At 43.3% G+C, this 27,906-nt stretch overlaps 2 long non-coding RNA genes across 5 annotated transcripts; one reads left to right on the top strand and one right to left on the bottom strand.

Moving 5' to 3' along the window:
• Positions 1-1,630: 1,630 nt before the first annotated feature.
• On the top strand, positions 1,631-18,470 carry LOC149126042 (uncharacterized). 4 transcript variants are annotated; one of them, XR_016235333.1, is made up of 4 exons: positions 1,631-2,209; positions 5,132-5,641; positions 15,097-15,194; positions 17,240-18,470. It is a non-coding gene; the product is annotated as an uncharacterized LOC149126042 (long non-coding RNA). The 4 variants fall into 4 exon arrangements; XR_016235334.1 differs by having other exon boundaries at positions 1,632-2,209; positions 5,204-5,364; XR_016235332.1 differs by having other exon boundaries at positions 1,632-2,209; positions 5,132-5,364.
• Positions 18,471-21,098: 2,628 nt separating this feature from the next.
• Positions 21,099-27,452, bottom strand: LOC138850131 (uncharacterized). The gene is made up of 2 exons (XR_011389682.1): positions 27,201-27,452; positions 21,099-21,316 (listed from the first exon to the last, which is right to left on the bottom strand). It is a non-coding gene; the product is annotated as an uncharacterized LOC138850131 (long non-coding RNA).
• Positions 27,453-27,906: the final 454 nt, after the last annotated feature.

Below are 27,906 nucleotides of genomic sequence, written 5' to 3'. Positions count from 1 at the left end.
CAGAGATATGGAGTACCATGGAGTACAGGATCAGACATCCTGGATCATAGTAAAGGAATCAGATCAGGATAGAGAAAGAGACAGAGAATGAGTGAGAGAGAGTGCTTCCATCTACTGGTTCACTTCCTAAATGCCCAGAGCAGTCAGGAATGGAACACAGCTAAAGCAGGGAGCATCTAACTCAATCCAGGTCTTCCACATGGGTGGCAGAAGCCCAGTTCCTTGAGCCATCACCACACCTCGTAGGGGTGTCCGCATTACTGGGGAGCTGGAGGCAGGAGCTGGAGTGAGGAAGCAAACCCAGGTACTCTGATGTGGGATACAGGTGTCTTAACGGCTGCTCTCATGGCTAGGCGGAACCTACCTCCCTATCAGATTTTTTAAATGAAAAGGGCAAACTGTAAAAACTGCATAGTATCATTCACGTGGAACTGCCTGTGTTTGTGTGCTGTGTGTTGCTGCCCGTGACTGCAGAGGGGAACGTGTGAAAGGATTTCCAGTAGAATGTGGCACTGATGACCTCTGAGTTGTGGGATAGAGAAGGATCTTTATTTTCTTCTTCACACGCTTCTGGATTTTTCAGTTTTGTTTTACCGAGAGCATATTCACATTTTATAATATTAAAAACCAATAAAGCTATTTCCAAAATAATCTTTAAAACAATTTCCTCCTACACCCTTATGTAGGAATGCTTTAGGCTTTCATCATAATATCTATTAATGGGAAAAATATAACATTAGAAGATCCTTCACGCTAAATGTATTAGCTGCTTCTACTGATAAATGATATGTTCAAGTCTTCTTGGCAAATTATACTCACTTCAAGAAAAAACACCCTCCAGTATTCCATAAACACACAAATACCATTAATCAAAGGGGAACTGGAAATTAACTGTCAGGTTTCTCTTAACCTGGCCATTCTGGAGGAACAGCTCACTGAGGGATCAGCAGTGAAGATGTTGATGACTTAAATAAGAAAATAAATCTTCAGCTGTCAGATGTAATCACTCACTCATCGTTTACTCTTCATACCCTTATTTCTGAGAGTCTACTCTATGCTGGTGCAGCAGCTAGAAACACACTGCGCCTGCTCTCACAGCTTAACGAGAACCAATCCAAGAACCTCCCCGCTGAAGCCGTCCCAGAGAGCATGGCTGGGAACTCCGCAAGCCCTGATCACAAATCACAGGGACATAATTTCGCTTTTCCTTTGTTCCCTTGCACTGTCCGACAGCAGACCCCACTGTCTCTCCCCCATTCTCAGAGGAACGACACTAGACCCTGCGCTGTTCTTTCTGCCCGCTCTTTCTGGGTTAGCTGCCGGCCCCTCCACCTTCGTGGAGGGGCGGGCCCCCCCGGGAGGGCCCCCCCCCCCCCCCCCCCCCCCACCGCCGCTTTCCCCGCTTCCGCAGAGGAGCGGCACACCGCCGGCCGGCTCTCAGGGGTTCCTCAGATGTTTCCCTCAGATGTTCCTGGTGCATGTTGTCTCTCTCCTCCTTTATAGTCCTCTTCCACTAATCCATGCTCTGCTGCCCACACGCCAAGCACGCTGCTCTCCTCCGATCAGGAGCAGGATCAGCTCCTGCAGCTTATCAGTCAAGTTGGCGAGGCAGCTGTGTGGCTGTGTGGAAGTTGTTTGGTCTCTCTCAGCGCCATATTGTGGGAGAGCAGATGCATAGAATAAGTCTTAATTCCAGTAACTTAGTCTAGTCTCAGTTGCTCCCCACACCCCACCTCATTTCTCTCATCCATCCTGTGGCCAGCAGAGTTCTAAGGCCACCCCACACTCTCATGTCCCTGATGTCAGTCCCACAACTGTGTCATATTACTTGGCAAGACAGTTACTGCAGATATTAAGTTGCTAATCAATTGACCTTAAGTGAGGGGGTGTGTGGTTGGCCCAACCTAATTGCAGCAGCCCTTTGAAAGGGGCCCCTTCTCTGATGGCAACAGGAGAGAGCTTCTGACGGCGAAGGGGATCTGACTGAGGGAGGCTGACCACGGCTACAACAGAGGGGCCATCAGCCAAGAGCCGAAGGCCTCCTAGGAGCTGACTCTGTCCCCAGACGGCAGCCAGCAGCAAGTGGGCACTTCGGTCCTACAGCCACGAAGAGCTGAGCTCTGCCCACAACAGGACGAGCCTCGCAGAGGACCCCAGCTCCAGGAGACACTGCAGGAGCTGACACCTGGAGTTCAGCCTTCAGCACAAGGTTTCTCACTTTTTCTCTTTATTAACCAACCAATTTGTTGTTATTTCAAAGCAATCTTGCACTCCTAAGAGTTCATGGTGCAGGGCATACACACGCTGCTGACACAACCCATCATCATCCCCAAATACCGCAGGGAGCCTCTCATGGACCAGAACATCACCCTACACATTTACAACACAACCATCAAGACCAGGAGCTCAACATCAGTCTACCCCCGAGATCCATTCAACTTTTGCAAAGCATAATAACAATAATAAAAGCATAATAATAATTTCCCTTGCCATCAGAAAATCCAGTTTGAAGCCAGGTGTTGCATTAGGTCAACCTTGTTGCTTGAGTTTCCTTCAACCTGGAACAGCTTCTCACTTCTTGACTTCATGATCTTGAAACTTAAGATTTGAAGCTGCTTAATTCTGGAGAATGGCCCCTGTCTGCACTCTTCCCAGTAGCTGTACTCTTTGGTGAGACCACTAGGGGAAAGATGCTGTGTCCTTCTCACTGATTACAATGAAACAGCACACACAACGCCAACGCACACTAGCACCAATGGTGCAAACACTGATGTCTTATGATGGTGTCCATCAGGGATCTCCACTACAAGGCATTCTTTATCACTTTGTCACTTACAAATATTTTGTAGGGAGATAATTTCAGACTAAGTGCAAGAAGATGATTTATTTTATGCATGTATAATAATTATATCAATGCAAACCCAGGTTTCCTAATCAACGCTTTATAATGTGCTATTATCATTACTTTTTTAAAGATTTATTTGTTTGAAAGGAAAAGTGATGGGGGAGGGATGGAGAAAGGGAGAAGGAGAGCAGGAGGGAGGGAGGGAGAGGGAGAGGGAGAGAGAGAAGGAAATCTTCCATCTGCTGGTTTACTCCCACAAATGTCCACAACAGTCAGTTCTGGGCCAGGACAAAGTCAGGAGCCAGGAACTCCACCCGCACCTCCCCCATGGACAGCAGGGGCCCAAGCACTTGAACCATCATCCAGCATATCCCATTTGCCAGGAACTGGATCGGAAGCAGAGCAGAGGGATTTGAACTGTTATCCATATGGGATGTGGCTGCCACAACTGGTGACTTAACCCCGGCACCACAATGCCAGTCCCTCTGATGCTCAAACTATCAAAAATTTGGTCAAAGTTAACCCCTTCAAGGTGGCTTTGTTTTGATGTTTTGACAAGTGCCATGTTCTTCTATTCTTTTCAGTGCTTCCTGGTACAGGCTGTCCTGAGGTATCTGGCCTTTCGTCCAGGGAGTCCTATTTCTTTTTAGTCAAAAATGACACTCAGAAATCCAGATCTGACTGGGGTTACCACTACTAGGGGCTACGGTTCCCAGGCACATTGGGCTCTCTGTAATGTCTCCAGAATACCCTGCCTCTGCTTTTCTTCTGCCCTGCCTTATTTTGTTTTGTGATTCAGAGAAAGAGACAGAGACAGGAAGAGAGAGAGCAAGCTCTCATCTGCTGGTTCATTCCCCAGATGGTTTCAACAGCCTGGACTGTGCAGCACTGAAGCTGGGAGCTGGGAACTCAAACCAGGTGGTTGGCAGGGACTCAACCACTGGCACCATCACTGCTGCCTCCCAGGGCATGCGTCAGCAGGAAGCTGGCACCAGGAGCTGGGGCTGGACATCACACTCGGGTACTCCAATATGGAAAATGGGCAGTGTCCGCCAGACCAAATGCCTGCCCCTGACTTGTGACTTTTGGATGTGCTTTTCCTTCTACTGAGAATGCTCTTGCCTTCTCTTCATGTACACATCCTTCAGGTCTCAGCCTAAATGCTCCGTCCCAGGAACCTTCCATGAGTGTGTAGACTGGCTGAGGTCCCCTATCAGCACATGGACCTCTAAAGTGTCTATAGCATCAGTCATTTGGATGCACCTGTCTCCTCCTCAACACTGAGGCTTAGAGAACAAAGGTGGTCTCTCTGGCTCTCTCTCTCTCTTTTTTTTTTTTTTATCAAGACTGTATCGCTTGTGTTCAGAACAGTGCCTAGCAGGCCACATTCACCAACAAATATTTGTGGAAACAAGGAGTGAGTGGATGAGTGCATAAATGAGTTAATGAAGTCAGAACCACAACCCAGCGCTTTGCAGCTCTCCCACTGCAGCACTTAGAACTTTCCGAGGTAAAGAACTCTGCAGAAAAATATGCAGGAAATCCTTACACATAATGGCACAATCTGACTCTTTCTGACAAAACTCTGAGTTTTACACAGCGGATCAAACAACTTTTCATGTTATTTTGAAGTTCATTCTTCTGAAAATGGATTCAGACAAAAATGGAAAATCAACTACCCTTGAAAAGGTCACAGCATTGGCCACTATTGATTTAATCGCTTGGGTTTATTCTCCATTAGATTTATTTATATTCTGAGTACCTTTGCTAAGTGGTTAAGAAAACAAAAAGCTGCAGAAGAATATTTAATTTGATTGCATAACACTAAATCTTCACCACCTCCTGGGTCCCTAATTAAATCTTGCTTTTACACGGCGCCTTGTCCTTGAATGTGGGCTGCTTTCAAAGTCTCAGGGAGGGAATTTATGACACAGGAAATCCAGAAACTCTGAGACAATGTGGAAGTCTAACAGTCCTACCGCTGTCTCTGGAGGAAGACTGAACATGCAGCTGTCTGTAGGTTGAAGCGTTCATGGTAGCCTCTGGCCCTGAGTCAGCTCTACACTCGACAATGGCCCCCCTCGGTTGCGCCCCTCCCCAGCTGTAACTCATGCGATGGTGCCTGGCCACTGTGTCAGAACTTCAGCGACATTTGATGTTCAAGTTCTGCTAAGTATCTACAAGGAGACTAGCATTGGACGGGCAGGCCTGAAATAGTTATAATTCTCTCAGTCCTAAGAGGTACAGGAAGAGAGCTTACAAAGCATGTTTTTTCTCACTTTACAGTTTCTGAAGTTGACTTCTGAGATGCTTGAAGGTCTCTTCCATCATTTTATCTCATATATTGTTTCTTTAAAGACAGAGGATTCCCTAACTTCACACAATGGAAAATGATTATTCAAAGACTTCTCCTTTTCCCTGACTGGCACTATGGTTCCTTGCATTCCAAGACACCTGGAAAACGTGAACACCTCCTTGACAAGAACCTGTGTTTTGGGGCCAGGGCTGTGGTATAGCAGGTAAGGCCTCCATCTGCAGTGCCAATATCCCATATGGGTGCTGATTCAAGTCCCAGCTGCTCCACTTCCAATCCAGCTCTCTGCTATGGCCTGGGAAAGCAATAGAAGATGGTCCAAGTCCTTGGGCCCCTGCACCTGCATGGGAGACCTGGAAGACACTCCAGGCTCCTGGCTTCAGATTGACTCAGCTCCAGCCATTGCAGCCAGTTGGGGAGTGAACCAGTGGATGGAAGACCTCTCTCTCTCTGCCTCTCCCTCTCTGCCTCTCCTTCTCTCTGTGAGTAACTCTCACTTCAAATAAATAAATAAATCTTAAAAAACAACAACAACAACAACTATGTTTCCTCTAGAACATCCCGTGAACGAGGAATCTCTCCTTTGTTTCTGTGAGGCTAAGAAAGATTCTTAGCCATATTGAAGCCCTTTAAGTTGAAATTTTAATACTTTCTGCCAATAACCTAATGAGTAATTATAAAGTCAAGACAAAGTCCTTCTGTTTCTCAGACCACATCCAGTGGCATATTTCCCTCGTTCCGTTTCAGGTGGGATATCATTCAGTTACAACCCATTTAACATGACTATTTTAATGGGACACTTGCAAGAGCAGCACTTCTCAAAAAATAATCGAGATGGATGCAATCCATGAATGTGACTTAATTCCCTAGAACATCTTACTTATGCTGAGAAAACGATGGCATGGGCTTCAGTACGGCAAAATATCCCGACCAGGTCCAGCAGAACGTGTGAAGAATCAAAGGCAAAGAGTCCCAGCAAGCTTAGAAACCAGCTCTCCTCTAGCAAGAACGCTGCTCGCAAGCCCACTGTTCAGCTTGGACGTGGAAAACTGCTGAGCTGTGACATGCTCCCACTTTCTAAACAGAGCTGGATTTTAATGGTTAGATCTCTTTTGAATTCGGGAAGGAAGACTGGCAATTTGAGTGCCATTTCAAGCAAGGGGTGAAGACAGCTAATTGGGTTTCTGTTCTCTATGTCCTCCTTAATGGCCTGGAAGGTGGAGGCACAGAAGCCCATGAGTTTCTCTAGTGCTGCCTTTCAATTGTCAAAGTGAATGGAAGATACAAAGTTGTCCTTAATACTGAATAAAGTTCCCCCAGCTGGGCTGAGAACCACCACGTTCCAGACACCGGCTAGGCAGAGCATGCTGATGAGAAGAGAGTGGCTGGTATTATTTATTTCAGATTCTTCAAGTGAATCTCTGCCCACAAGAAAATGTTGGGTAGGGCTCTGTTAAATGATCCGAAGAATGATCAGATACCTGGCTTATTTGTCTCTCTGGAGGCCTGCTTCAACATCCTACTCAAATCTATTTAAAGTAAAATGCAATCCTGCAAATGACGTCCTTCTGAGAGGACTCTAAAGTATCTGTTTATCTGCGGGGGTGGCTGAGCAGGGGTGATGTTATTGCTGTAAGTGTGTATCCTTCTGGCATAAATATTTACTTCCCTCTGCTGGTCCGCAGCTGAGTGATCCCCATGTCCTCCCAGTTGGAGTCTTATGACACACAGGGAGCACGGCCTCCCTGGGAGGCTGCCGGTGTCTGTCTTCCAAGCCTAATATTAAACGTAGCTCTTGGTTCAAGCAACCACGTGCTAGGGGATTTCCTAGCCTGACTCCTACTCCTGTATACTCTTCCAGGGCAGGATTACCTTTAACAAACATTGCTGAGACACTTCTCCCAGCACAACCCACCCATAAAAGGTACCTTAAAAAATCGTGGAAAACAGAATTATAAACTAAATTACTTTTTGTGTAAAAATACAAAAACCCATGCATAGTTTTTTACATTATATGAATTTACATAAACTTTTAGAAGACCTCTCAAATGCATAGAATTCTAACATTTTTGCATCAAAATAAACTTATCTTTAATACTATGTTCCATGAACTTTTTGAAGTTCCTTGTATCTTCTCTGCTAAACATGAAGAGAAAACACATATGTAAAATTCAAGCAAACATTATTCATATATGAAGAAGCTTACAATGCTCTTTTAAGTTTTAAACATGTTCATGAAAAAGTAACTCTTTGAAGATGTTTACAAATGTAGTACTATTTAGACAGTGTTCTAGAGTCTCTAAAAAATTCTTATATCAAATAAGGTATTTTCTTACTTTTTTAAAGACTTGTTTATTTATTTGAAAGAGTTACACAGAGAGAGAAGGAGAGGCAGAGACATAGAGGGAAAGAGAGCTCCTCATTTGCTGGTTCACTCCCCAGTTGGCCACAACGGCCTGTGCTGAGCCGATTCGAAGCCAGGAGCCAGGAGCCTCCTCTGGGTCTCCCACATGGGTGCAGGGGCCCAAGGACTTGGGCCATCCCAAGAGCCAGCAGAGAGCTGGATCGGAAGTGGAGCAGCCAAGACTCAAACAGGCGCCCATGTGGGATGCTGGCACTGCAGGCTGCAGGTTTACCCGCTACGCCACAGCGCCGGCCCCAAGATATTTTCTTATGCAGAAAATTAAATCATCCTATAGAATTAGAAACTATTCTAAGCTCCTTGAGATTGGAAGGTCTCAACTAGCAGTAAGTGCTTCCTTATCATCTGCTGAATAAGTGAATAGGCAGATGGAATACTGACAAAATCGAGGTCCTGTTGGGCTAAAATAATAAAATAACAATAAAAGTGTCCCATTAAAATAGTCACGTTAAATGGGTTGTAACTGAATGATATCCCACCTGAAACGGAATGAGGGAAATATGCCACTGGACGTGGTCTGAGAAACAGAAGGACTTTGTCTTGACTTTATAATTACTCATTAGGTTATTGGCAGAAAGTATTAAAATTTCAACTTAAAGGGCTTCAATATGGCTTTTAATAAAAAATACTTTTTTTAATAAAAAATAATAAAATAACAATAAAAGTAAGTACTGGAGAACATGATTTTGGATTATCCATTGGATTTATCTTCATTTACAAGAAAGATAGTCTGGGAAATTGTTCAATTTGGTATTAACAATACATACAATTAGTCATCTAATCTGTGTATTTGTTCTATACTGTTCTTTCTTTGCCATTTGCCTTTTTAAAATACAGCTTTAGGGGCAAGCTTTGGCATAGCAGTTACCAACATTCAGGGTGCCTGTGGCCCATTTCTGAGCGCCCAGGTTCAACTTCTAACTCTGCTTCTGCTTCTGGCTTCCTGTGAACGTGCATTCTGGAACAGGCAGGTGATGGCTCAAGTACTTGGGTCTCTGCCATCCACAGGGGAGTATCAGATGGAGTTCCATGCTCCTGCCTTCTGCTTCACCCAGCCCCAGCTTTCGCAGGCATTGGGAAATCGGCCAGTAGATGGAAGATCTCTGTGTCTGTATCTGTCTCTGTCACTGTCTCTGTCTCTGTTTGACTTTCAAACAAATAATTAAAATTGAAATATAGTTTTACATTTATCTCTAGCAAAGAAACTTTGAAAGCCAAGGACAACTGACTCTAAAAACACCAAGCCATGTTGGAAAACAGTAACGGCAAATCTGCAGAAGCAAACCCAGCTGTTGACTTGGCCTTTGAAAAGCTTGCCATTATGGCATGGTAAATCAGAAACAGTAAAGATTTAGAAAATGAGGCGTATTTGTTTTCATTAGTCAGGAGCCTTGTGTCTCAGGAATGAAAAATTAAGATATTATTGCGACTTACAGAATAATGTGCAACAGTGGGATTTCATTTTCTTTAGAGTGCTTTGGACTTGAGCATCTTTTTCAGGGCAGCCTGTAAGCCGTTGTTAGCAGAAATCCGAGTGGAAGGAAGGATTTTCTTCAGAAGCCACATAAGATCTGAATAATGTTCAAGTTTTCAGGGAGATACATTGGGATCCCAGTTCATTCCTTCCTCTTCTTCCTGTGCCCACACTGTGGCGTCATGGAACACGGGCCTGCCCCTCACCTAGGGCCAACTCTCTAATGGGACTGGGGAGTAATGACTCCAAGTCCTTGGCTCCTAAATAAAACAGTGCTATTGCACATGTAATGCACTGACAAAAGAAACTGAAAAAAAAAATCTGACAGGAGAGGAAACCTGGTGAAGTCTACGCAGCCTTGTCCCCGGCTACACACCAGAAAACCCAGCTGAACTGTGAAGGAAAGGGAAAAGACATGGAAGAATCAGGACGTACAGACTTGTCTGTGTGCCCGACTCCTGACCCTCCCCACGTCCACCCAGCCGAAGGTGGGGAAAGATACAGAATTCTCGCTTTGATTCGGGTTTCTGATAACAAAAGGTGCACATTGCTTGTGTTCTAAAGAAGACAACAACTTGCTTAGAGAATTCCCTGGCACCATCACGTCGGAGGTAGGGAGAGACCTGTAGATGAGCATCTCACTGTTGCAGTCAGGACCTGGGGAGGTGCAGCCAGGGTCCCTCATGAGGAGAGAATGTAGAGCACAGATGGCAACGAGACCGTGTTGGGGACACAAGCCCTTGAACCTCCCTGAATCCCGGATCCCAGGATGGGAGAGAAGGGCTGAGAACGTGGAAAGGCAAACCCGAAGAAACCAGATTTTGGACTAGAAAACATGACTGGAGACTGTGCCACCATCACAAACCTCCAGTGGATGAGCCCCGGGCAGAGGCTGACTGTGCATTTTGGAAGGTGGTAAAGCGTAAGATGTGCCTGGAAACCAGATCAGATTAGCCGCGCTCAGAGAACATTAGCAATGGATCAAATCAAGCCAAAACGAAGAAACAGATGGCTTCCTTCCCAGCAAGACTGTGTGGCTCTCAAATCGGTTCCCTTATCAGCCTATCTCATGCTTCCAATTTAGATTCAGACCAAGAGAGATGGAGAAGAAAGACAAGCCAAAGAGAAAGTTCTATCCAGAATGTGACTGGATTATAAACGAATGACCATATTTTCTCTGAGTTCGTCTAGAATAAAGTGATGCATATATTTGTGCATGTGGACAAATGAAGGCTGAAAGCTATGTATTTTGACTGTAGAAAATCATGTTACATTTTTGAACATCAGCCCATGGCCTTGAGAAGCAAACCTGCGGCATTTATCTTCTGGCTCCCTCGATGGCCAGTGATGTCATCCTCTCCCCTCCCTTTATCTACGCACACATCTTTCTGGAGGCCACTGTCCAGAATGACGTGACCCAAAACGCCCATCGAGCCGCTACGGAGAAACCCTACGCTAGCTGAATTCTCATCATTTCTTGAACTACAAAATGAGTATTCTAGCTCCCTTTCTACCTGTGGACAGAGAGATCAGAAGTAATTTTTCTGGATTTAACCAAGGATCTGTAGTGTCTGCATTGAAGCCTGAAACTCCCAAAGCTCATCAAGCTATAGATTTCCCCATCATTCAGCTCTTTATATTTTAATACATGCTTTGCTATGCAATGTCTACACAGAACAAGTCTGTCTGCAGACATCAGTCGTTTTACATGTGGCCCAAACACCATCGTCACTGCAAAGTGATATAAACAGTCTGGCGTTTATTGAATGCATACCCTGTGTTGTGATGCTGCCATTCATTTCCTCATTTAATCAGCACAAAACCTCTAGGAGTTAGGTTTCACTATGCTAAAACCAAGTATCAGAATTAGCAGTTGTCATCATTCCAAAGCTCTGATGTGGTAAGAAGCTGGACCAGAATTTACCTGATCACAAAATGTCCTCTTACCCACTTTTTTTTTTTTTTTTTTTTTGACAGGCAGAGTGGACAGTGAGAGAGAGAGAGACAGAAAGAAAGGTCTTCCTTTTGCCATTGGTTCACCCTCCAATGGCCGCTGCGGCCGGCGCACTGCGCTGATCCAAAGCCAGGAGCCAGGTGCTTCTCCTGGTCTCCCATGGGGTGCAGGGCCCAAGCACCTGGGCCATCCTCCACTGCACTCCCAGGCCACAGCAGAGAGCTGGACAGGAAGAGGAGCGACCGGGACAGAATCCGGCGCCCTGACCAGGACTAGAACCCGGTGTGCTGGCGCCGCAGGCAGAGGATTAGCCTAGTGAGCCACAGCGCTGGCCTCTTACCAACTATTCTATACTCCACTACTCACCACTACCCTTTTTCCTTTGCTATTATTCTGTAGGAATGAATATATGCTATGTACTATACTCTCCCAATTGACTGAAGTTCATCACCAAACTGGATAGATCACATTGCTCTAACTCCTATGAAATGACTCCAATTTAGAATCAGGACTGTCTAGAAACGCCTGGATTTTTGCAGATTCACTGGCTTGGAAGACAAACCTGGGGTATCTGCACACACCTCAACTGCACCCCTGTTTACATCCTCCTCCTACAATCTGATCTGGAGGCCTCTGCCTTCTCCCGTGTCCCTCACCACACTTGGAACGAGTTTCCTTCTCTCCCTACCCCTGGTCAAAGCTTGGATTTGTGGCCCTGGTACCAGATCTGCTCCTTTTTATTTCGTTTTGATTCGTTTATGTAATATAGTGGTATTAACATTCCACTAACATAGCAGAATGCCAGCATCAAAACTTAGAGACAAGCCTTTCTCTGTTATACATCACTGCTTACTTGAGTAGGTAATATTAAATATTTATCAGTCTATTATTTAATAACTGTGAAAAGTGATCTACAAATGAATAATTTGTCTCAAGTTCTATAAATATGTAATTGACATCTAAATGATAGGGCTCTGGAAGATATTTCTAACTTTGAATTTTACTTTCCTATCTATAAAAAATAAACAAAGTGAGCAATTCAACATAAATATTCAAAACTCAATGTAGGCCAAGTTCTCCTGACCATAATCAGTATATCTTGGGGGCTCTCCAGTTGGAAAGGTTGGGAAGGGTAAGGTGATGCGTTCAACCTGCTAACTTGTTCCATTACAGCCCATTTTCTGGCCCATGCCCTTAAAATCCAGGTCTTCTTGGTATAATTACTCCTTGATAAATTATTGAAGTCTTATAAAAATCTTATTTTATTTTAATGTCACCCAAAACAAGTTATAAACACAATCCTTGTGCTATGTCTGCAAACCTTTTACTGGGCTTCCCCAAAGTACTGTACTATTATCTATATATTTTGTTCAAATTTGGCCAGCTTTCCATGAATGTCCATTTTCTGGTCTACAATCCAATCCAGGAAGCCACATTGCATTCAGTTGCTATCTCTGTCACCTTTACTCTGGGACAGTTCCTCCCATGTGCTTTGTTTTTCATGACCTAAACTCCTTTGAAGAACACTGACTAGTCATTTTACAGAATGCCTCTCAATTTTCTTTAACCTTTCACGTGATTCAAGTATTCACTTTTTTTGCAAAAATATCAAATAAATGACAGTTTCCCTCACTGGTGCATGGTGTCAGGAGGTATGCACACAACGTCAAGATGCCCCATTACTTGTGATGCCAACCCCGACCCCTGGGTGAGGATGTCGCCTTCTCACCACAGAGCAGTTACTATCTCTTTCTGATGAATAGCTATCTTGCAGAGAGAGATTTTGAGACTATACAAACATCCTCTTTGCCATCACACTTTCCTTCACTAATTTTCACATCCATGAGTGATTCCTGCCCGCATCAGATGTTACTGGGGTGTTTGCCAGTTGGCTTCTTTTCTGTTTGTATCATTTCTTTTATATACTAAGTTGAATTCTACTGTAGAGAGGAGCTAGCCCTTTGTACAATCATCTATTTGTTCACAAATGGAAGCATTGATAATTCTTTTATTCTGTGGATTGTAGCTACTATACTTTTTTAATTTCATCATCCAAGTAATTCCATTTTTGGCATTTGAAATGCTTTCAAGCTGGCTCATGGGTCCTTTTGATGTACCCTCATCATTTTTTTGAACATTTCCTTATTTTCTGGCTCTATAATATGTTCCTGGATCCTCCTATCCTTTCTCTTCCTCTGCCAGGAATCAGTCATTTCTTCAAAGAGCCTTACTTCCTTTTATTGAAGAATGATGTTTGATAGAATGTCATTCCTTCTGGGCCTAATCAGCAACTATAACTAAGAGATACATGTCTTTACATACAAACACAGCTCTATGGGCGAGGGTATTTCAAAAAATTCATGCACAATGGAGCTAAAAGAAAAACTATTTTATTGCAAATAATTGAAATTCATGAACTGTTTTTGCACAATATGTGTTTTCCATGAGCTTTTTGAAAATCCCTTATATACTCATCTGTATTTAAAATAGTCATAACTCTGATACCCATTTAATAATACTAGAGTGTTCTGTGTTTGTTCTACCCTTCCTGGTTTCTCCATTTATAGCTATTTTCCCTGTCTGTGAGGAGTCTATCTCAAATTATTTAACACACATTTGCTGGGTTAGGCATTCAGTGTAGAGGTGAAGGTGCTGGTTAAGATGCCTGTGTCCCACTCCCCACTGCCTGGGTTTGATTGCTAGCCCTAGCTCCTGGCTCCAGCTTCCTGCTGGTGCAGACCTTGGGAGGCAGTGGTGACTCCTGTCACTGCTGTGCGAGACCTGGATTGAGTTCCCGGCCTTGGCTTCAGTCGTGGCCCAGCCTTCACTGCTGTGGGCATTTAGGCGATGAGCCTGTGAATGAGAACTCCCCTCTCCTCCTCTTCTCTCTGCCTCTCAGATAAACAAACATTTAATAAAAGTATATTTACATATTTGCTCAAATCTAGAATACACAAAAAGTAGTTTCTGAATGGCTAACACACATTCCTTTGAAAAGCAAACTTACTAACTACAGTATGATGTTGGTGCAGAGTTCTATTGCTCTGTAACCTTCCAGCACCCAGCCAAACCAACGTTTTGCGAAGTTCCTTACCCTGAACTTTCCTTCCCACCCCGTTCAATGTGGTTATGTGATTTACTTAAGTTCCTTTGTTCATATTTGCATTAATTTGGAGTTCTTCCCTCTGCCTCCCAACCCCTAACACATCCTGGCTGATTTGATTGATTCACAGATTAATTTTTGTGGGTGTATGAAATACTGCTATGGTTTAAAAGTCAGAGCTATGCTTTTTTTTTTTGAAAAGAAAAACAAGTATATGTTCTCAAAAGTGTCACAGCCCTCATACCACACCATCAGGTAAAAATCTCATTATTTTGTCCTTCCTCAGTTTCTTTTGGTACGCTTCATTAAACACATCTATGTCTTTTTAAATTCCTTTCTTAGACCATGAACGCAGTATTATAGACATTCTTTTTCCCTTATTCACTTAACTATCCTGGAAATAACACCCTGTAGGTTCTCTGTAAAGCATTATGCCCAAATGAATCTTCTAGTGCACAAACACTAACCAAGCAAATTACAACGCAGTGTCTGGGTCCTGCTTCCATCATAGACACATACTTGGCTATTTCTACCTGTAACAAGTCAACCAGGACAAGCTCTTCTAGCCCGCGTGTGGGCTGCCTGATTTTCTAGAGATATTCCTACTGTTCACCCACTCAGACCCCTCTTGGAGATGAATATTCCAACGCCAGTTCCTGTCTGGTTCAGACAAAACATATGCCCATATTTATTTCTTCTTGCGTTACCATTAAATTCCCAGGACTCCACTGTTTTCTTTTCTGACAGAAGTTACCACCTGCAAAGCTCTTCGTTATCCCAATATTTCTTTTACTTTCCTTGAGGACACAAATGTGTCTACTGGGCTAGGCTACATTTCTCAGAATCACTTTTCTCAACTACAATTCCCAGGGTTTTCTTTCTGGTGAGGCTGGGCCCCAAGAAAGAATCTTGTGTGTGATGTGGAAGTCAAGTTCAGCTACTTTGTAGTCTATGTTCCTGCTGCTCTGTGAATTCATCTTGTAGGTAAGAAGGAGAACCCGACCTGCACCTGCTTCCACCTTTAGCTTGGTCACGCTTCAGCCACACGTGTGGACCCTTCTGCCTACCACCATAGCAGCAAGGTAAGAGGCAAACAAACACCGACCAGTTTATTCCAATTTTAATGGGTCCCTTGCCTTTCCCCCAACCTTACCCTTATCCAACTCTAGTGTCAGACATGAAGGTGGTCACCTTACAGAGGCTGTTTAATCACTGTGCACAATTGCTTAAGGTCAGATCATATTTATACACTTACACAAAAGAGTACTCCCAAAAGATCACAGAAAATGGAATTGAAATGTTTATTTTTGTTACAAAAAATTTTGAAATCCATGCTTTTTTTCATAATACACATTTTCTATAAGCTTTTTGAAGACCCTTATATGCATGAATCTCAGAAAATTTTTGTATCAAAATGAATTTATATTTTAATTCAACTTTCCATGAACTTTAAGAAGTATCTTCATAGTGCACACACACTCACACACACACACACACACACACATACACGCGTTCTACTTCTCTGATTCAGAATTTCTGTACTGAAAAGCAAATGTTGATTTAATAAATACCTAAAAATTTGGGCATGTCTTTTGCGCTGGATGGTAGGCAGAAGGTGGAAGACTTTTAAGGAGCATGGTAGAAAAAGCTTAAGTGTCCTTGAACAAGCGATTTGTATAAATTTAGCCTTGGAGGATGCTGTTGGTGAGGGGGTTGCAGGAGACACGCGTGTTCCTGGAAGTGGAGTAAGAGAGGTCGTCATGACTCAGTGGCAGGAGCTCAGCACACCTGCAGCACTGAGAAAGCAGAACATGCGCCTAATGAACGGGGTGTGCTAGCCAAGGCAATTTTCAAGCAAAATGTCGAAAATGCCACCTGGTTTGTTCTTGCCACTTGTAGTAAAAGACAAAAGGAGAGACATAAATTGAGGAAAGGACTGGTAAGCAGAATAGAGTTAGGATTTGATGGGTTTCAAAATTCTCAGCCTCGTCGAATGGCACACAATGTGTGGAAATGATTTCCAAGCGAAGAAATTAAATTCGGAGCAGAGCCAGGAAACCATGGTGAAGAGGTGAAACTCAGGATGTGACGGCAAAAGCTTTTCTTCCAACCGCAGAGAGATCAAAGGTGGTGCCTCAGAGAACACTTCAGTCGCACCGAAGGCCCTCGGAGATGAAAGGCGTGCTGCCGCCACCTCGGGTTGAAAAGGACGGGCGGCAACAAAGGACAAAGAGGAAGCTGGATCCCCAAAATGTCAGGAGGAGGCTTGGAAAACTACTCATCAACAAACTGGTGAAATCTTTCACAAGAAAAGAAGGCTATATCTGCAGATGGACCAGACAGGCTTGAGATGGGCTGAACTGTCCCTTCCAACATTCATGTTCACATGTTGAAGCCCTTGAGTGTCTGTCTCTCTCTCTCTCTCTGCTCCTTCATGCACACACATAGGAAAGACCACGTGAGGACACAGTAAGAAGGCAGCCATCTGCAAGCCGGGAAGTGAGGCCGTCCTGCTGACACCTTCAACTTGGACCTCCTTCCCTAAGAATGCAGAAAACATACATTTCTGTTGCTTAAACTTCCCAGCCTGTGGTATTCTGTGATGGGAGCCCGAGCAGACTAACACAAGCCTAAATGGCAGAGCCAAAAGCCATGGAGAATTATTGCTTGGCCTTGAGCCTAATTAGGAATTTTCAACATTTGCCCAGAACGTCAGAACTGCTTTGGACCACCAGAGACTAACGTGTCCCCCAAGTCCTCCCTTTCCTAGACAGGAATGTGCATATTTATAGTGTTTATACCTCTTTCTCTAATGTGTGTTATGGATCTTTAGCGTCACAGGTCCATATATTCAGCGAAAAGGCAAACAAGGAACTGAACTTAAGGTCTAGTCTGAGACACCTCATTCATAACTGAACCTGACTTAGAGGATAAAATTCTGGGTGCTGAGCTGATGCTTTAGCGGAGAGACTTAGAGACCTTGGGAGGGGTAAATACACCTGGGATGTGGAAGGGATATGAACTATGAGAGTCTGAGATCCAGGCTGTGTCATGCAACCCCCCAACATGGCCAAAACAATCCCCTCCTATTGATATTCTCACGTTTATGTAACCTTCTGCCTTGCAGGCTGGATTAGCTGACACACATCTACCAAATACAATATAGAAGAGGCAATGCCACATGATCTGGGATTAGTTCACAAAAGACTGTAGCTTCCATCTCCAGCTGAGTTTAAGGAGAACCTCTGCCATCCCATGCAGTTACCCTGTGGAGAGGACGTGTGAGCAAAGAAATGATGTCTCTGGCCAACAGTCAGTAAGGATCTGAGACCTGCCAAGAGCTCCATAAATGTGCATGGAAGCGCATCCTGTCCTGATCAGGCCTCACTGCGCATGAAAAATCTTGATCCAGAGAAACCATCTAAACTATGCCCAGATTCCTGGACCAAGACTTTGGAATGTGAATATTTTGTGTCTTTATCCACTATTGCTTTGTTATGAAAAATTGTTGACTGGATGATAATATTTGTTGTCACTACATGTCTCCTTCTGAAAATACCACCAACATGCCCTTCAATTTGTCTTCTAACGGTTGCTTTTATCCTTCAAGTTTTAATCTACTCTTCTTTTAGATTGGTTCCTACTAATTATATCTATATAATCATGTACTCTTAATTTTAATTATATAATTACATATATACTATGGTCTGCTAATACTAACTGATAGAATTAAAGGAGAGAACAATCCAACGTGGGAAATAGGATACACAGCAGACTCACAGAATGGCAGATGTCCTAAACAGCACTCTGGCCTCAGAATCAGCCCTTAAGGCATTCAGATCTGGCTAAAAAGCCCAGGAGAGTATTTCAGGCATGGAAAGCCAAGACACTCTGGCAAAAAAAAAAAAAATAAATAAAAATAAATAAATAAATTGACCTAAATGAAAGAGCTTTGTGAGTGAGATCTCAGCAGAAAGAACAGGCCGTCAAAGAAGGAGGTATCTTTCTCTGAAGGGAGGAGAGAACTTCCACTTTGACTATGGCCTTGTCTAAATAAGATCAGAGTTGGCAAACTCAAGAGGCTTCCATAGGCTTGGCAGCTCATGACAAGAGCCTCAGGTGATTACTGACACCATAAATAAGTGTCAATTGTTAAATCAACAACAGGAGTCACTGTGCACTTACTCCCCATGTAGGATCTCTGTCCTTCATGTGTTGTACTATGTGAATTAACGGAATAACTAGTACTCAAGCAGTACTTTATACTTTGTGTTTCTGTGTGGGTGCAAACTGTTGAAATCTTTACTTAGTATATACTAAATTGATCTTCTGTATATAAAGATAATTGAAAATGAATCTTGATGAAGAATGGGATGGGAGAGGGAGTGGGAGATGGGAGGGTTGTGGGTGGGAGGGAGGTTATGGGGGGGAAAGCCGCTATAATCCAAAAGTTGTACTTTTGAAATTTATATTTATTAAATAAAAGTTAAAAAAATAAAATAAATAAGAAAAAAAACAAGTAAAAATTTAAATATATACTATGGTCTCTGTTATATTTGAATGTTAACTTCTATATCTCATATACATCAAGTAGAAAAAATTTTAGCTTGCCAATACAGAGTATTTTAAATATGTACAGAAGTAGAGTGAAAACTACAACAGACCACTTGAACCCATCACCCAACTCCAAAATTCATAGATAATATTGACATGCTGCAAGAATGCTGACACAAACACCCATGACTAGCAGTGTTTCATTTCAACCTCCAACTACCCCATACCCATAGATAGTTTCAGAGCAAAGCTTGTTCATATCTCTTTCCTGTAGTATTTTCAGTATTACTTTTTTGAGTACCATTTCTAGGTTATAAGTTATCCACAGTACAGAGAAAGCCTTGAAAGCAGAACAATGTTAGCCATTCTTGCTAATATCCTTATACTCAAAGACTAGACAAATTATTCTACCAGAGAAATAAAAACAGGAATTTGAGGGTCAGGGATTAGTGAACTAAAGAGACAGAGAAACAGGTGAAGAAAACAGAGGAGAAGTCAACAATATGGCAATAGGCTGAAGCCAAACTCAAACGTATAACCAGGGATGATTAAATGCAATGGGAATAGTTGAGTGACTTTCAAGACAGAACCTGTCCAACAGTGAAGGTTAGATGACATCAAACACACTGCGTGTCTTACATAATTTGGCTGTAGGAATCAAGTCCTTCTGGAAAATCTGCTGCAATAGTAAAGAGTTCGGACAGTGGAAAGCAGAGTGAAATAGTGCAGAAAAACGGCCTGACAGATAGGATGTGAAAGGCTGAGAAGAACTTGAGAATTCAACAGAGCAAGAACAAGACGTCAGAAATGATCAGGAAGAATGCCAAAGACGGCGTCCCACCGACCAAACCCAACAGGAATCACTGTAGCTCTTAGTAAAAATGTGATTCCTGATGATATGTGCGAAGAGGAATCAATACATTTGTTTGCTTAGATACCAAAGGAAAAGTAACTCTAGCAATCAAGAATATATGTGATGGCACCAAGAGGCTCAAGACAGACCACAAACACACACACACACACACGCACACTCTTCCTGTTACTGGGGTCGAGAACACCAGAGGCCAGTTAAAGAATCTGTAAGTTTGGGGCAGGTCTTGTAAAGGAGAGGAGGAGCGAATCAATTTTTCCACCTGGCTCTTCTGTATCAGTGAGCTCCCAGACAGGATGGTACCTGCGTGTAGCCGGCCCAGGTGGGTATGTCTGCAGAATACACGTATGCCTATTCCTCCACAAATGGCTCACAGAAGGTTGTTAATCACACACTAACAGAACAAGGATGTTACACTCAACTGACAAGAAAAAAGATCACTTTTAAGCTCAAGTTTGTGGATGATACTAGTTTTCAGTTAAATAAGAATTACATTAAAATAGTATTTTTTTATTTTAAGATTTATTTATTCATTTGAAAGGCAGAGTTACAGAGAGGCAGAGGCAGAGACAGACAGAAAGGTCTTCCATCTGCTGGTTCACTCTCCAAATGACCGTAAAGGCCAGAACTGGCCCGACCGGAAGCCAGGAGCTTCTTCTGGGTCTCCCAGAAGCACTTGGGCCATCTCCTACTGCTTTCTCAGGCCACAGCAGAGAGCTGGATCAGAAATGGAGTAGCTGGGACTCAGACTGGTGCCCATATGGGATGCCAGCACTGCACGTGGTGGCTTTACCCACTACACCACAGCGCCAGCCCCCATTAATATTTTTTTAAGATTTATTTATTTATTTTAAAGACAGAGTTACAGTGAAGCAGAGAGAGAGAGAGAGAGAGAGGTCTTCTGGGGAGGTTCACTCCCCAGATGGCCACAATGGCTGGAGCTGGGCAGATCCGAAGCCAGGAACCAGGAGCTTCTTCCGATCTCCCATGTGGGTGCAGGGGCCCAAGGAATTGAGTCATCTTCTACTGATTTCTCAGGCCATAGTAGAGAGCTAGATCAGAAGTGGAGCAGCCAGGGCTTGAACTGGCATCCATATGGGATGCTGGCACTGCAGGCGGCAGTTTTACCCAATACATCACAGCACTGGCCCCCCAATAATATAATTTTATCAGTTATAAAAATCCTGTAGCAAGTCAAATCCAATTTGCTGTGTCTCAAAAAAATTTTTTAAAAATCAGGAATTTTGGTTCCTTTATTTCATAAAAAGTTTCAGAGAACAGCGACACTTTCATATAAAATTCTTATATCTTGGCCTTTGAAACCTAGATTTTTTGTAAAGCACTAATTTCATAAGCCTACCTGCAACCAATAAAACTGGAAATTCCATCTCTATCACCTAACTTGCTGTACTGGAGGGACACTTTATTTTTCTTGGATTTTATTGTCAAACACAGAAGGATAATATTATACAGCAATTTCCTGTCCAGTGCCCACAGCAAAGATAAACTGAAAACGTGTACCAGTTAGAATAAAGTATGGTGTCAATCAAAAAACAATCAATTTTTCCATATATACAGTTCTTTTTTAATAAAAATATCATCCTGGTATAAGTATTGATCTGGTCTTGATTTCTGCAAGGATGAAGGTTTTGCTGTACAAAGTCGAAGGATAGCCAATAACTCATTTCTCTCTCACGGATTTGTCACTGCAGATCTAAAAGTCGCAGTTGTCATCTCCAGCAGCGCTTCGTGCTTCTGAGTTTATCAGAACATTTAATCCTAGGGTAAGGCAAACCGTATTTGGAGGTAAATTTATGTGTAAATGTATCTTCAAAGCATTCATGGAAAAATGGAAATTCAAATGTAGATGGAAAAACAGAATTAGAAGGTAAGTTTCTTTTTGGTACAAAAAAAGTTGAAACCCATTTATAGTTATTTTATACAAGCATGTTTATGAGCTTTTTGAAAACTGCCTGAAATGCACATATTTCAACTTTTTTTCCCCCACATTTAGTTTTTTAATCCCATGAACCTTTGGAAGTCCCCTCATATATCCAGATATATGCACAGACCTGTAAGCACCTCTGTTTGTATGTACGAACGTGTGCACACACAGAATGTGGGAAAGAGAGAAGGAAAGAAGAGAATCCATTGCACCTGCTCATTCCTCTCTCTGAGTTTCCTGTCATCTTTTTCTGGCTCACCTTGCGGGCTGTCTCCTTCTATCCCTTCTCATTGAGTTTCTCCCTACCACTGCAGATGCCCTGTGAGCCTCTTCCTGCACACACTGGTCCTTTGTGTCTCCCTCGTCTTCAAGCCCTTCTAGTACACAGTTGCTTGCGCTGCAGGACACTGGCATCTGCTTACACACTTTTACTGCCCTCTGAAGGTTCTGTGTGTCCGTTTCATCTGCTGATGAAAGGCTTGTGTTATCATTATGCGCTACCACTTCCTCTCCTGTTCTGCTGTACCAGAAACGCCAAATAAACGAGCCTTGATGAATCGGCATAACATTTGCAATGAGCTAGTTACTTTTTTAATAAGATTTATTTTACTTATTTGAAGACAGAGTTACAGAGAGAGGTCTTCCATCCACTGGTTCACACCCCAAATGGTCACATTGGCTGGAGCTGAGCCGATCCACAGCCAAGAACCAGAGCTTCCTCTGAGTCTCCCACGTGGGTGCAGGGGCCCAAGGATTTGGGTTATTTTCTGCTGTTTTCCCAGGGCAGCAGCAGGGAGCTGGATTGGAAGTGCAGCAGCCAGGACTTCAACCGGCACCCATATGGGATGCTGGCGCTGTAGGCCAGGGCTTTAACTTGCTGCGCCACAATGCCAGCCCCTAGCTTATTTTTATTAGGAAGTTACAATTGCTTCCTAAAATTTGAGACCACAATTTTTAGAATGTTCCCATGTATTAGGCATAGATATCCATGTCATCTATTTGCAGTGTGAGACAGCTTAGTGGTTAAAGCCGCACTATCTGAACCCAGGTCTCTGATTTGCTACCTGTATGATCTTGAGTAAGAAATGTAAATGTCTTCTGATTAGATCCAAAAATATAGAGATGATTATAGCATCTAACTCACAGAATACTCTGGTAATTAAAAGAGATAATTCATAAACAGCACAGGCAACACCTGATACGTGGAAACCACTCTGCAAATGTTGACTTTCTGCTACAGTGGAATGAAAATTATAGCTTAGATTTCTAAACTAGCAATTAAAAAAAAGTTGGCAGGTACTGATGTGAAGAAACCAAAGCCACTTTTAAGTTCAGTTTCTAGAAGATGCATAACCTACTTGAAAGATTGGGAGTTGATGTCTGAATTAAATGATAGGAGGTTTATTTTAAACCCGTCTAGAATGATCAAGGCTAGCTAATGCCAAAAGCCTAAACTGCAATGTCTTTCCCCAATTCTACTCACGTTTTTAGATCCTTGACCTAAGAGAAATAGGAAAGATTGATAAGACAGACTTGATTTTTAAGAGCAACTCATAAAGTAACCTGGTGTTCTGAGGCTAATATGTCCAGCAACCTAAAGAAAGTGTGTTCTTGACAGAAAGTATGTTTATCCCAGGAGCAGAAATGTGTGTGTGTGAAACACATGCATATTTATATATATATAAAATATGTATATAGCATAGTATATATATATATATGGATAGATTGATACAGTACATATAAGTTCATACATGAAACACATTGGTAAATACTGTGAAATATAGATATATGAAAGGTGATATAAAGAATTTAAATTAAAAGCAGACCAAGAAGTAATAATGTTAGTTCCAAATAACTGTGTACAACTTCCAATGCAATTTCTCTTGACACTCTCTGCCTGGGTGTTCTCACATGTCAATGTAGCACAACTAAATTAATTTGCCTTGTAGAAATGAAGTGAACAACAAGGAAGAAAGGTAGTGGAGTGTAATACAAACAACATTCATTTACAAGTCAAAAGGAAACACTTGCAAGAGGCATCTTTACTAAGAGCCTTAGGAAACAGGCAAGCTTGCTTTTGAATCTTAATTCTACCTGCTCTGCACAGACATTTAACCTCTCTGGCCTCATTTTCCTTACTTGTGTATTAGAGAAAACAGACCTGTCTGGAGACCCCAAGGAGAAGGGGACACAGTCCTTGATTTCTCCCCATCACTCCTCTTTACATCTCCCTTAGAGACAAGGTCACTAGTTGACCCCCAGTACTAGCGGTACCCCTGTGCACAGGAAAAATGGGTAGATGAGTGTGTCAGTCTCTGGCACGTGGGTTCTCTACAGCTGAGTTGTAAACTGAGTCAGAGCCTTCTCCCCAGGGGGAATGAAAAGGCTTCTTTGCATTCTAGTCTTTGTATTAGAGCTATGAATTTGGGTCTAGGCAGAAACCCAGCTCATCTAAATGGCACCATGTCTGGCATAGAGGGTTAAGCCACTGCCTGGAATGCCAGCATTCCGTATAGGAGCCAGTTCATGACCAGGCTGTTCCACTTCCAATCAAGCTCGCTGTTAATGGCCTGGGAAAAGCCACAGAAGTTGGCCTAGGTATTTGGGCCCCTGCCACCGAGTGGGAGACCTGGAGGAAGCTCCTGGCTCCTGGTTTTGGCCTGGCCCCACTCTGGCCATTCTGGCTATCTGGGGAGTGAACCAGTGGATGGAAGATCTGTCTGTCTCTCCATGTCTTTCCCTGTAACTCTGATAACAGGCATCACATCTGCTGCCTGCCATGTTCCTTAGGTATCTGACTATGTGAGGGCCTCATTAGGAAATGGGGTGGCTAAGACAGCTTATAAATGGGTCCCTTGGCCAAGTCATCATCAAAAAACCCTATTTCAGTATCACTCCTAAAATGATTTCCTGGGGTTTCTGTAAAAACTAAATAAGATAATGCTTTTAAAGCACCTTGCACAATATCTGGCATGGATAAGGGTGAGTATTATGTATCAGCTCCTATTATTTTATCATTACAGCCAGAAAATGAACACTCAGAACCAGGGGCAGTTTCTCTAAAGTTATTCAGCTAATAGCAGAATGAAGCTTGAAGCTCCCATTCCTTGCCATAGCTTTCTGCTTCCAGCCTTCCATTTTCTGCTAGCCTGTTGGGCGTTCTGAACCCCGGGAAGACCTGCATTTCAACCCTGCTCCTACGATTACCGGGCACATGCTTCCTGATAGGTGTTTTGTTGGTATCTTCTAGTCAAAATGATGGGATTGATCTTGGCTCATTCTCCATACCCACTCTCATCAGGCACATGCATCCCCTGACATTTCCAGTTTCAATCAAGGAGCCAGCCTTCTCCCTTTACACTCAAGCCCTCAGATTTTCCCCATCCCCTTCCTCCAGACTCCCATGTCTATACATTTGTCATCATTCTAGAGCAATGCTAAACAATGTGTAGTAGCAGCACGCAACCACTGAGCACTTGAGACGCAGTGAGTGTGGATTGAGACCTATAAGAACAAAGTGTTCACCAAATTCTGAAGACTCAGAATTAGCAAGAATATCAAATACCTCACTAATCTTTTTTTTTTCACTGATTACATGTTGAAATGACAATGTTTTCTTTTTTAAAAAAATTATTAATTTGAAAGGCAGAGTCACAGAGAGACAGAGACAGAGGTATAGGCAGAGGCAGAGAGAGAGAGAGAGAGAGAGAGAGAGAGAGAGATTTTCCATCTTCTGGTTCACTCCCCCAAATGGCTGCGATGGCTGGAGCTGGGCTGATGTAAAGCCAGGAGCCGGGAGCTTCTTCAGGGTCTCCTACATGGGTACAGGGGCCCAAGGGTTTGGACCATCTTCCACTGCTTTCCCAGGTACATTAACAGGGAGCTGGATTACAAGTGGAGCAGCCAGGACTTGAACTGGCATCTATATGGGATGCCGGCACTGCAGGTTGCAGCTTTACCTGCTATACCACAGCACTGAACCTCACACTGTTTTCATATTTTGTGTTAAGTGAAATCTATAATTAACATTAATTTCTCCTATTCATGTTGTCTTATTTTAATGTGGCCATAGAAATTGTATATATATATATGTGTGTATATATGGATTATTTTATATGTTTAGTGGATGGCATTGTTCCAGATCATTCTAGACTTCCATCTCAATATTTGTTGAATCTTTTCCATGCAGTGTTATAATCATCACCTCATTCAAGCTTTGAACAAAGAATCTGAGATTTCTCTGTCTTTTCATTCTCTCTTCTCCAAGTCCCCTCATCCATGCTGATTCAGTGTCCAAATCAATCTCACTAATGAAATTTTCAAATCAAATCACCTGCTACTAAAAACAAACGGTCCCTTTTCTCTGTCCATCAAATAAAATGAATATCGTGACAGCACCCAGCTTCTTCCTCTATCAGCTATGATGCTGATACACAGAGCTGTGAGCAGAAACACAGAGCAAGGTGAAGATCTGGTAGCTGAAGACTAACTTTTCCTGGTGTGCTTGTGGTACAGCAGTCCTAGGCAACTCCCAGTGACCCTGACTCATCCAAACCTGACTCAGACAAAGATATCTTTCACAAAGTTTTTTTTTAAGTTTTTTTTTTTTTTTTTTTTTTTAATTTTAAAGTCAGATAAACAGAGAGGGAGACAGAGAGAATGGGAGAGAGAAAGCCAGGCCTAAACCAGGCCAACGTCAGGAGCCAGGAACTCCATCGAGCTATGTCACAGTGATGAGAGAGGCCCAAGTACTCAGGCTGCCATCCTCTACCTTCCCGGCTTGCCTGGACGTAGGGCAGCCAGGACTCAAACTGGGACTCCTACATGGGATACGGGTGCTACAAAGAGCGGCTGCACCACAGTACTTGACACAAAGATTTTCTACATGGAAATAGTGTATCTTCTTTCAGGAAGCCCCAGATCTACCCACCTGTTGCCAAAATTCAGCAACCTAGAGGCAGGCACGGTGGTGCAGCTGGTCAGGCTACACTCGCGGCACTGCCTTCCCTTATCGGCAGGGCCAGCTGGAGTCCTGGCTGCTCTGCTTGCCAACCACCTTCCTGCTAATGCACCCAGGAGGCAAAAGATGAGGGCCCAAGTGCTTGGGTCCCTGTCACCCATGCGGGAGACCTGGACAGAGTTCCTGGCTCCTGATTTGGGCCTGACCCAACTTCAGTTGCTGTAGAGCAATTTGGGGAGTGAACCACGGGACAGAAGATGTCTCTTTCTCTGTGTGTGTCCCTCCCTGTCTGTGTCACTGGGCCTTTCAGATAAACAAATCTTTAAAAACCTAGCAACCTGTATGACAACGTGGAAGGAGAGGCTCCCAGGGCTGCTGAAGGGCCTTGGCTTTTAGATGTTGATACTGACAGCCCTGTGACTTAAAGAGCCCTAATGCCTCAATTTTAGCCCCATTTGATTTGTTCCTGTCTGAGAAGAGCAAGAACTCGCCAGTCTTTTCCGAAGCAATTCATTGGAACTAAGGAAAATACAGGGAAACACAATAAGGCATCATGCAAATATCCAGCCACATGGCACTGCTTTGTCAGTGTCCTGCATGGGTCGAGCAGAATCATAAGGTTTTGCTCTTCTAAACCCAAACTCAGTATTTTTAAATATTAGACCTTATTATGACAATTAATATATTTCTATGTCATCTCCTTAGTGTGTTTTTCAAGACCAAAGCCTACTATTTCTTTCAGCATGAACCCTACATACCAGCAAGCTCATCTTGATGACGGCTCATTAGGCGACCACTCATACGAATCCCCGTCTTTGCTGTAGCCACTGATTGCCTTGTACAGCAAGCCACACAGTCACAGTAAGACAAAGCTGGAAGGGAGGCTGGAGACCATCTAACCCAGTTCTTCATGCTGTGTAACTGAAGCCCTGGAGGCACTGAAGTGAATCCCACATTGCAAACTCCGATCTCATTTCCAGCCTTGTGCTTTTTCTGTCTTCTGATTTCACATTTTGAAATCCTACCTGTTCTTCCAGCCCTAGGACAGATGGCACCTCCTCCACGAAGTGCACCTACCAGTGGCCATCACTCACTCTGTGCTTGTCCACATCCAGCCTGGAATCTGTAACCTGCTGGAAGTTTGTAGTCCCCTGCTCCCAGCTTGAGTTTTAAAAAGGTTGAAGCTGATAACGCTCTCAGATGCCATGCATGTTCAGTAAAACTCTTTCTACACATAAATCTGTCTGTGCAAGTTTGTCAAATAATTTTTTTTTGACAGGCAGAGTGGACAGTGAGAGAGAGAGACAGAGAGAAAGGTCTTCCTTTGCCGTTGGTTCACCCTCCAGTGGCCGCCGCGGCCAGCGTGCTGCGGCCGGCGCACCGCGCTGATCTGATGACAGAAGCCAGGTGCTTCTCCTGGTCTCCCATGGGGTGCAGGGCCCAAGGACCTGGGCCATCCTCCAC

Source organism: Oryctolagus cuniculus, chromosome 6 (genome assembly GCF_051225735.1).
Source record: "Oryctolagus cuniculus isolate XC-2025 breed Fujian yellow rabbit chromosome 6, ASM5122573v1, whole genome shotgun sequence".
NCBI lineage: Eukaryota > Metazoa > Chordata > Mammalia > Lagomorpha > Leporidae > Oryctolagus > Oryctolagus cuniculus.
The sequence above is the reverse complement of the archived record's forward strand: the minus strand, read 5'-3'. Positions and strand labels throughout refer to the sequence as shown.